General features: G+C 49.4%; 1 long non-coding RNA gene across 1 annotated transcript in view; it reads left to right on the top strand.

Moving 5' to 3' along the window:
- The first annotated feature begins 3,087 nt into the window (after positions 1–3,087).
- The window catches only part of LOC144229582 (uncharacterized), a 20,476-nt gene continuing 13,536 nt past the window's right edge, over positions 3,088–10,027 (top strand). The window contains exons 1-2 of the long non-coding RNA XR_013334530.1: positions 3,088–3,231; positions 4,675–4,757. This is a non-coding gene — a long non-coding RNA (uncharacterized LOC144229582). The remainder of the gene's footprint in view (positions 3,232–4,674; positions 4,758–10,027) is intronic.

Raw genomic sequence — 10,027 nt, 5'->3', positions numbered from 1 at the left:
TGTTTTGTTTATTGTCAAGTTGGTTTCCATATGACACCCAGTGCTCATCCACACAAGTGCCCTCCTTCATGCCCATCACCTCTCTTCCCCTCTCCCCCAACCCCCTCAACCTTCAATTTATTCTCAGTATTTAAGAGTCTCTTATGGTTTGCCTCCCTCCCTGTCCTTAACTATTTTTCCCTTTCTCAGGCCAACATTTTAAGAGGCTTTATAGACTCCATAAAGTCATCCTTAGTTCCTTAAAGCTGCCTGATCATCTCTGAATCTATGCATGACTCTGTCAAACATGACAATAGTCTAGTGTAAGCCTTGGTACAGTAACCAGTGTTTCCACTGGTGTCCTGTTATAAGCAGAACACCTTCATATTGAACTTATGCAAAAACTGCACTTGCCTTGAAGCAAAAAAGACTCACAAAGAGGTTCAGTAACCAATGCTTTAGTGCTTTATCTTATTTGGAAAAGATTTAGCTATCCAATGAATACAAACTAATATTTCATTTCACTTATCACAACTTTAAAATTTCAAATTATGAATGAATTGAAAGCTCTGCACATACACCTTTTTATTTCTTAAATCAACTTATTCTGAACAATTACTCATGAAAACTTTATGAGACAGACATAATTAATCCTCATTTAGGTCACCTTTTTGCTGACCAATGGCAACAGAGAGAATATAACCTCCTTTGACCTTAACAAATCTTGGCAGAATAAAATTTTATATGTAATGCTAATATCTAAAGATGTGTCTTAAGTTTTAATAAACCAACAAGTTTAAATTTAAATTGGGGTGCTTCTTGCTCCCTGATTGTGAGGGTAGGAGGAGCAGGAGCCTTCGACACCCAGGCAGGGAGGGGTTCAGGAGCCCATGATGTGAGTCCTGCCGATGCCGGAGCAGAAGCAGAAGGAAGACAAGAAGCCAGGGGTACAAGGGAGCCTTCACAAAGGCCAGAGGCAGATCTAGAGTTTGGACTAACATTTCTTTCTTCTTTTGGTCTTCTGTCTGCCTCCTGCAAAAAAGGGGAAAAAAGGTCCTCTGCACCATTTATTTAATATATTTCCTGATGGACTACTTTCTTTAGGAACAGGAGAATCACATTTTCTTCCTGGGCAAAAGTTGAGAAACAGCACAGCAGCAAACTGTGACTCCATGAAGCCCAGAGTACGTCTGCTGGCATACCTTTTCCCCAGCGTTGGGGCAGGTCGGACTGAACCAGATGGCTTCCTAGTTTCTGGTTCCTCCCCCAAAGTCATATTTCCACTGTCTGAACCAAAGGTCTCCCTAGACAAGCCTACAGCCAAACCCAAACTGTCTATTTGCAAACAGCTCAGTTGGAGGAAAGACTCAAGAGACCCATTTCATGGACATTTTCCTCTGAACCTAACATACATGACAAGGTGACGCCACAATAAAAATGATCTCTGTCTTAGTCATAGGTTCCTGTGTATATTCCTTCCATGTATTAAAGTTTCAGTCCAGTGGACTAACTGCTGGGATAGAGATGGAACTTCATATTCTATACACATTTAAACCACCACCCCCNTCTGGGTCGATCTCCGAGCCCAGAAGCCTCTTCGGAAACCTGGGATCTGGAGCCTAGGTACTTGGGACACACCGTGGAGACCCTGAAGACGCAGGGGAAGGGAAGGTTGGGAGAGAGCCCCACAATTTCCTGGGGACAGGATAATGGCTATCCTGTCAAAAAAGATTCAAGTGAGAGGATTGGAAGAACTTCCCAAGAGCAGACAGAGGGGCTTCTTTTCTGAGGCAGAATCCTCAGCCTGATACAGGGAGGGAGCAAGGAGAANCTGTGTCTTATCTTGCCCATGCTTTCTCCTGGACATTCTAGATCTCCAATCTATAGGACTGGGCTCTGGATCCTTAACGAAATGAATAGAGTGTTGTGTATATGTGTACAAATGTGTTGGATGAGTGTACAAAAGTGTGTAAGTTTGTGTGTGTATGCCTGTCTGTAAATGTGTGTCTGTGAGTATATGTCTTTGTGTTTCATAGATGTAATAATGTTTGTAACATATGTGTGTACATGTGTGTATTTTAGGGTATATAGGTGTATGAGTGTGAGCATCTGCATGTATATCTATATCTGCATGTGTGCAGGCGTATGTGTGCATCTGTGTGTGTGTGTATCTGCATGTGTGCAGGTGCATCTGTGTGTATGAGTGTGTGGTGTCTCACGGAGGCCTGAAGACTCATGGCTGAAGCCGTCTGTGATTTGATCTGTGCAAACGTCAGCAGGTTTCAGGCTGCGGTGTTGGGTGGGGTGAGGTGGGAGGCCTGAAGAGGAGGGCTGTTAGTGCTTGGGTGTGGGGGGGTCGAGTAGTCTGGACAATGGGAACCTCTTGCCCTGCCAGGCACGGAGGATGGCATTCAGGATCTGAGGTGGGGGTTAGACTGGACCTGAGGCCTTCAGTCAGTGCTTGCTCTGACCAGGGAGGGACATACATAACGAGCGGGTCCAGGGTGGGGAGCTGGCCAGAACGTGTGATAGAGTCCTCTCTCTAAGGAATGTGGTGAAAGAAGACCTCAAGATAAGGGAAGGGAGCCTGCCTATGTGCTTACGTACCATCCCTCATGAGCCCATAGCCTGAGACCACCCAGTCGGACTGCACTGGAGAATTGCCTGAGCCCCTCCCTCTTCTCTGTGCTCTGGGACTGGCAGGGACAATGATGTCCAATCGGGTCTCACCCCAAGGAGGGAGGTGGCAGTGCAGACCCTTCCCTGTCTGTATCTAGTGTTTGATTGGGGTTTAGGCTTCACCCCAGGTCTGCAGCCTCCTCCTGCTCCTGGCTGCCTCTGACCCAGTTAACANTGGCAGTGCAGACCCTTCCCTGTCTGTATCTAGTGTTTTCTTGGGGTTTAGGCCTCACCCCAGGTCTGAGCCTCCTCCTGTCCTGGTTGCCTCTGACCCAGTTAACAGAACTCACGATGCTTCTGCTCTGGAGCCCCCGGGAGGCTGGGCCAGCTGGGGGGAGTGGCAGAATGTCCGGCTATGATTTCTCAACTTGGACTTCACACTGCATCTAACCATCTGCTTCCTGTTTGGGTCTCTGCAGACCTCTTTTCTCTCAGGTTTTTTTTACAGCCTCCCTTTCCTTCCTCCACTTCCTCTTCACACAGCCCTTCACTGTGAGTGAAGGCTTCCTCAAAGCCTGAGTTCTCACAGCAAGCTTTCTCTTTCCTGAGACCCTTGGATTGACCTGCTGCCTGGTAAGGAGAATGGGTGGGTGGAGATCTGGGTGAAGGAGGGGGTTCTGGCTCTGGTGAGGCACCAGGCCTGGCCTGGGCTCCTCTGTGCATTCATTGCTGCCTTGTGGCCATACTGAGAACTGCAGGGTTGGGGCCCCAGGGGAGAAGGCCTGGTTGGCATTCAGAGGGGAGCAGGCTCAGAATTGCTAATTGACATTGGAGATTTCCTCAGGGAACCTTTGAATTCCTAACTGGCCTGGGAGTAGTCAGTTAGGAATTCAAACTACTCCCATATAGAAGTAGACATAGAAGCCTGAGAGGAAAGTCAAGTGGCAAGGACACATCTAGATGGAGAGAGATAATTGAAATCTGTTCTCAAGTCTCATACCTATTATTCAAATTTTCCCTCCTCAAAAGAGTCCTAAAATGGAAACGATCAGAAAGTAAAGCAAGAAGAGGTGATATCTGACTTTAGAAGAACTTCCCAATATCCCAAAGTGTACTCAGATAGACTGCTTCTGACAGTTGTACAACTTTTAGAAAGCCCTCCCCCTCCCCCCACAGTGAGCTGCCCCTCCTTCCCCGGGCTTCCTGGACTCATCATACACTCTGCCCATCGGGCCTATTCAGAAAAGCCCAGGTTCCTCAGACTTCCCTACTCCAGGCTTCTGGGAAGTCCTTTCTCTGGTGTAACTGCTGTTCTCCCTGGACACTGGAGGTGGAAAGAGCCACCATATAGCTAGAAGACCTGCAGATGGGAAGGTGTCCAGAAGAAAGACCCTGTGAGGAAGGTTCTGAGGGAGGGCAATTTGCCTCAGTTTCTCCTACATCCTCCTCTCCCCTGCCCCACTGGGTCTGTGGAGACCTGACCTTGGACAGAGGGGTCACACACTGGAGAACTCTCTGCTTGGTCTTCAGGATTCACAGGTGCTGGGGGTGGGGAAGATGAACTCCAGTCTGGCCTTGTTATTCTCTCTGTAGAGTTGGTATCTTGGGGAGGGAAAATGGGTGGCAGTGTCTGTCTCCATCAGCCAGAGTCCTTCTGGTCTCACTCAGAGTCCCTTTGAAGCCTTTATCTCTCCAGGCACCAAAATCCCAGTCCCTCATAAGCCCCCATGATGATACCTCCTCCTCCAGCCCCCACCCAGTCTGACAGCCTTTATTGTTCAGCTGAGAATGCCTGAATTCTCCTGACCATCTCTCCCTCTGTTTCCCCTTCACTGATTGGACATCTTGGCCAGGAGTCTGACTCTGGTGCAGGGTAGGGGCTGTGTCCAGGCATCCTCCCTCTGAGGTACCATTTCTCCCCCTGCATCGTGTGCTGCCACCCACTTTACTGAGTTAAATTAAACAGTAATGTTCCGTGTGTGGCTCTAGCTCCATGGAACTTGAATCGGGGAAGGTGAAGATAATTCCTGCCCCCCCTCCTCTGGCTCCTTACAATTTTCCCCTGCTACCTTATAGGCTCATTTATGTATTGGACGACATCAGAATGGATTGACCTCAGGAATGTATAGCAGAATGGGCACCCTGAGAGGCCACTAAAGGTGAGTGGCATTTGTCTCAGTCCTTAGCAAGAAGGAGGTTGTGTCTGTTGCTTCTTCCATTCTGGGAAAGGTGTGTGGGGGCTGCACCCGGAGGGTCTAGGGGAAAATGCAAACACTAGAGTGGACAAGATGGCTCATGGGGAGAGAAAAAGAAATGGGAGAGTTTTGTCTTTTTTCAGGTTCCCCTATGGGATGAAAGTTGGAGTAAGGTGTTTGGAAGGCTGCCATGTTTTTCTCTTCTCGTTTTATAAGGGAGGAATCCTGGATTGTGGACTGGCATGGAGTTCATGTGTGAGAGGGACTATGCATAGTGGTAGATGTGGCACACCTGCATGCACACAGTCAGCCCATCAGCTCACAAGTGTGCACATGTCTCCACCCCCTACCCCCAACTGGCTCCATTCCAATGAGTCAGTTCATTCAATCTAGGTAGTATTACCTTCCTCAGCTTTAGGTCCCAGGAGAGGGAGGAAGTAAGGCTAGTCAGAGCACTGGGTCACACTCAAACCAGACGTTCCCAGCTGAGGGTTAGGGGAATAGGACAGAGCCCTCCCCAGGTCTGCAGTTAGGTTCTCTTGCCTGTCCCTTCTCTCCTTCCTTGTCTCTCCTTTCAGTGCTCACCTCCCTAGGAGACCCACCTTTGAGGTTAAAGGAGGGTCAGTGGCAGCAAGAAGGATCTGGAGGAGGAGCAGGTAGGTGAGCAGAGGGATGGGAGGGGCAAAGAGCAGAGAAGGGTCTGGAAGAGCCTGGGTCTTTTCCCTGGGAAGAGGGAGGTGAGGACCCTGGATGGTCCCCCCTCCATATGTACAGGGCTCTGGTGGGAAGGACTAAGATTAGAACAGGAAAGTGCTTTTCTGTCTACAGCTGAGGAATCCTGGGAAACACAGGGCAAAGAGCAAATGATGAATGAAGTTCCTCTTGCAGCTCAGGAAGTAGGAAGAGAGGGGCAGGAGCTGTGGGACTCTGAGGGGCAGAGGGGTGTGTGTGCTGAGGGTGTGCACAACACAGTGTTTGTTGTGTATGTGTCTGTGCCCCGTGGTAAACAGTCCTGTGTGCACCATCATGCATGTAAACATGTGTCACATGGGAAAGGGTGCAGATTTGACGAGATTTTTAAACCACGGTTGTGAGCATGCTTCCTTCCCACTGGGGCCTACGAAGTATGCTTTTCTCTTAGGAGCAGGGATCCTTGCAAGTGGTCTTACCATGTCTCTGATTTGAGAATAAAGAAAACCTGGGTTCCAGTTCTGGCTCTAGTTATCAGGTGGACCCTGTATCGCATCACCTCTGTGAGCTGAGATGTCATCCGCTGAACAACCATAACGGAAAATCCGGGAGGCCCTTCTGTGCCGGCAGCCCCAGTTCAAGGGACCAGAAGGGGGAAGGGGCCAGATGGGTGATGGTATTTCAGGGGCCAAAGTCAATAAGGGATGCCAGTGGGAAGGCTGTAAGAGGAGTTTCCTCATGTCGGAAATTTCATGGGTTCTTGCTGCAGCCAAGGACTCCCCCAGGCTGGGCAGCCCCGCCCTATCCCAGCACCCAGGGCCCAGGGCTGGCTCTGCAGAGAGAGCCCTTCTCTGCCACCCTCTTGTGGCCACCAAGCCCATCGCAGTCTTTTACTGAGAAGGTTCTGCTGAAGTCCTCCAGGCAGAGTCTCTTGCCACCTGCTGAAAATTGTCTATCAGGAAAAGGGAACTTTGGTTCTCTAACCTCATCTTTCCCACCATCTCCTGTGGTGTCTGGAGACACTCACGATCTTCTTAAGGCTGGGACATTCATCCTGAGATTTCTTTCTCTTTGTCATTGCCTGAAGATTTCAGCTCTACTTTTGGGGATGTGCAGTGGAGGCAAGGGGCTGAGATCAGATACTGAGCAGAGAGAAAAATTTCTCTTTCTCCTTGGGTTCCATCTACAGCTTCAGATTCCCTGAATTTGGGAGCTTTTAAAGAAAGACTTCAGGAATTGTTACCGTCCTGGAGAAAATGGGTCTGGAACAGACCAGGCATTATGAGCCTAGGCTTCTGTAAATTTGCACCTGAGCCCAGTCTCAGCAGGGAGATGGATGGCAGGAACCAAGAGGCAAGAGGCAGGGATGCTGGAGGGAGATGGCATATTTGACAGATGCTGACAGGACCCTTTATCTACTGGCTCTGGGATCCCCTCCCACCCATTAGGCTGCCCTTCACCCTCCCCTTCTAGTGCTCAGTGCTCACTAGTGACTACCTGTCTTTGGGGAGACACCCAGGGGGCCAAGTTGCATTGAGTGGCAAGCAGGGAGAAGAGCAGGGAGGGACACCAGGTAAATGACTGAGGAGGAGGAGTTGGAATGACTGGGATTCCAACTGGGTTCTTGATCTCTGGGCTACATGGAAGGCTCAGCAGGGCAAACTGTCCTGGGGGCCAATATGGATTTGCTGGAGGTCAGCGAGTGGAGGTGGGGTGAGAAGGAGAATTTAATGGGGTGAGTTCCACTGATTAAGGCACTTTTTTGGGAGACCTGATAAAATATGAGCCAATGACTTTATTGAGAGCTTCCTATGAACTAGAAGGGTTACAGGTGCCCTGAGGGAATATAAGAGGGACACACATACTTTCTGTGCCCCTTCCCATATGTGAAGCCCACCCCCATCTCCTCTCTTGACTGATTGACCCATGTAGGCCTTTCTGAGGGATGCAAAGAGCCACTGGGCAGTTCTGGTCCAGGATGCAGAGGGAAAGGTCTCAGACTTTCTGTTCTGCACACCCTGCCCCCTCTGGCAGAACATCTGCAATAGGTCCCCTGCCCCTCCTCATTCCTCTACTCACAGAATACTCAGGTCATGCAGATACCTGGCCAAAGGGAACCTGGAGTGCCCTTGCAGAGTCTTCAGTGGCTCCCAACAGAAGGATTAGGGCAGGGAAGGGCCCAGCCTCGAGGCCTGTCAGGCCAGCACAGCAGGAAGGGAAGTGAGCTGCACCTGGTGTCCTGGGGAATGTTCTGTGAGGAGAGAGTGCTGGAGTCAAAGCTGGAACTGCCTCCTAACCTGGCACAGACCACCTTCCACACAAAGGGCTGCCCACCTCATCTCTGTGTCCTCCGAGCCAACCCACCCCTGGAATCCCGGGACGCAGGGGGAGGGTACACAAAAAGTGAGAGATGGACACAGGGACACCAGGGCTCAGTAAATTCAAGCCAAGTCCAACAGATGGGACGAGTAAGGCAGAGCTGGTCCTAGCACCCTGGAGTGTCCAAGAGACCAAGACAGAGTCAACAGAGACAGTGGCAAGTGGAACAGAGAGACAGGCAGTCAGACTCAGAGACAGAAGAGAGGAAAGCGACCATCAAGACAGCAGAGAGAAAGATCCAAGACAGACACTGAGAGACACTCAGAGGCCAGAAAGACTAGAGACACACAGGGACTCAAAAATAGGAGTGGCCTCCAGCTCAAGGGGTCTGACACCCATAGACCCAAAGCCAAAGACAGATCCGGGGACACGGGGCCAGGTCTCAGGAGGTAGCCAGGGAACTGCACACAGAGAGGGAGGGAGAGGGTGACAGAGAAGGCAAGAGAGGAGGTGTGGGCCAGAGGGGGAGGCAGTGAGACGGGCCAGGTAGAGGTTGCAGAGGGTGGGGTGCAGACTCTGAGTCGGGTTCTGCTGGTGTGTGTGTGTGTGTATGTGTGTGTGTGTGTGTGTGTGTGTCAGGAATACAGTTCAGAGCTCCATACCAAATGGGAGTCCTCTGGTGCTGAAGGAGACCCCACACCCCTCCCTCTGCAGGACTGCTCTGGGCCCAGGAGGTGGATGCGAGAGAACAGGAACAAGATGTGAGTTAGAGGAGCGCCTGGGTGGTTCAGTTGGTTAAGTGTCCAACTTTGGCTCAGGTCACGATNGGGGGGGGGGCAGAGGAGCCTGGGGGCCAGGAGACAGTAAATGGGAGAAGGAGACAGGGGTGGGGGTGGGAGGGGTAATGAGAAGACTGAGGCTTTGAGAACGTTTTCCTGGTTATCCCCTTCACCCACCACTGCTATGGACTGAATCCTGGGTTTTAAAGCTCCAAGATCTGCAATAAATGATCTGCTTTAGCCTTTCACCTTCAGAGGGAAACGTATGACTTCCCCACTTCGCAGATGAGGCCTCAACTTGGCCAAGCTTTCCTGGGCAGGACATGCTGAGAAGGGCCCCAGGAGGCAGGTCTTTTGCCCTCTGGGGAGTAACTTCTTCCCCACACAACAGGCCCCCAGCCTGGCTGCTTCCCAGGGCAGAGCCTCCAGGAGGGGGCACCACCGTGCAGCCATTTGATTCTTTGCTCTGCCCTTCCCAGCTCTGTGACTCTAGGCAAGTTACTTAAGTTGTCTGTGCCTTAAATTCATTATCTGTAAAACAGCAAACTAATACCTGGTTCTGTAGTCTGTTTTTGAATAGAAAATGAAATACATGCAAAAGAAATGTGTTGTGAAGGTTTATCAATTTAAATGTACTAGGCCTTTTCATGTGTCTGTTATCCATCTGGATCTCTGCCTGGAAAAGTGTCTATTCATGTCTGCTGCCCATTTGTTCACCGGATTATTTGTTTTTGGGTATTGAGTTTGGTATGTTCTTTATAGATTTTTGATACTAACCCTTTATCCGGTATGTCGTTTGCAAATACCTTCTCCCATTCCACAGGTCGCCTTTTACTTTTGCTGATTCTTTGCTGGCAGAAGCTTTTTATCTTGATGAGGTCCCAATAGTTTATTTTTGCTTTTGTTTCCCTTGCCTCTGGAGACAAGTCTAGTAAGAAATTGCTGCAGCTGAGATCAAAGAGGCTGATGCCTATTTTCTCCTCTAGGATTTTGATGGTTTTCTCTCACATTTTGGTCTTTCACCCATTTTGAATTTATTTCTGTGTGTGGTGTAAGACAGTGGTCCAGTTTCATTCTTCTGCACGTCACTGTCCAGTTTTCCAAAAACCATTTGCTGACAACTCTCCTTTTTCCATTGGATACTTTTCCTGCTTTGTCGAAGATTAGTTGGCCATATATTTGCAGGTCCACTTCTATTTTCTCGATTTTGTTCTTTTGCTCTATGTGTCTGGTTTTGTGCCAATACCATACTCTCTTGATCATTACAGCTTTGTAATGCAGCGTAACTCCAGAATTGTGGTGCCTTCAGCTTTGCTTTTCGTTTTTAACATAACTTTGGCTATTCGTGTTCCCTACAAATTTTAGGATTGTTTGCTCTAGCTCTGTGAAGAATCCTCGTGTTATTTTGGTACATGAAAAGATGGTGAACTTATTCATCATCAGGGC

Source organism: Crocuta crocuta, unplaced genomic scaffold, assembly GCF_008692635.1.
Source record: "Crocuta crocuta isolate KB4526 unplaced genomic scaffold, BGI_CrCroc_1.0 scaffold2105, whole genome shotgun sequence".
Lineage (NCBI taxonomy): Eukaryota > Metazoa > Chordata > Mammalia > Carnivora > Hyaenidae > Crocuta > Crocuta crocuta.
The sequence above is the reverse complement of the archived record's forward strand: the minus strand, read 5'-3'. Positions and strand labels throughout refer to the sequence as shown.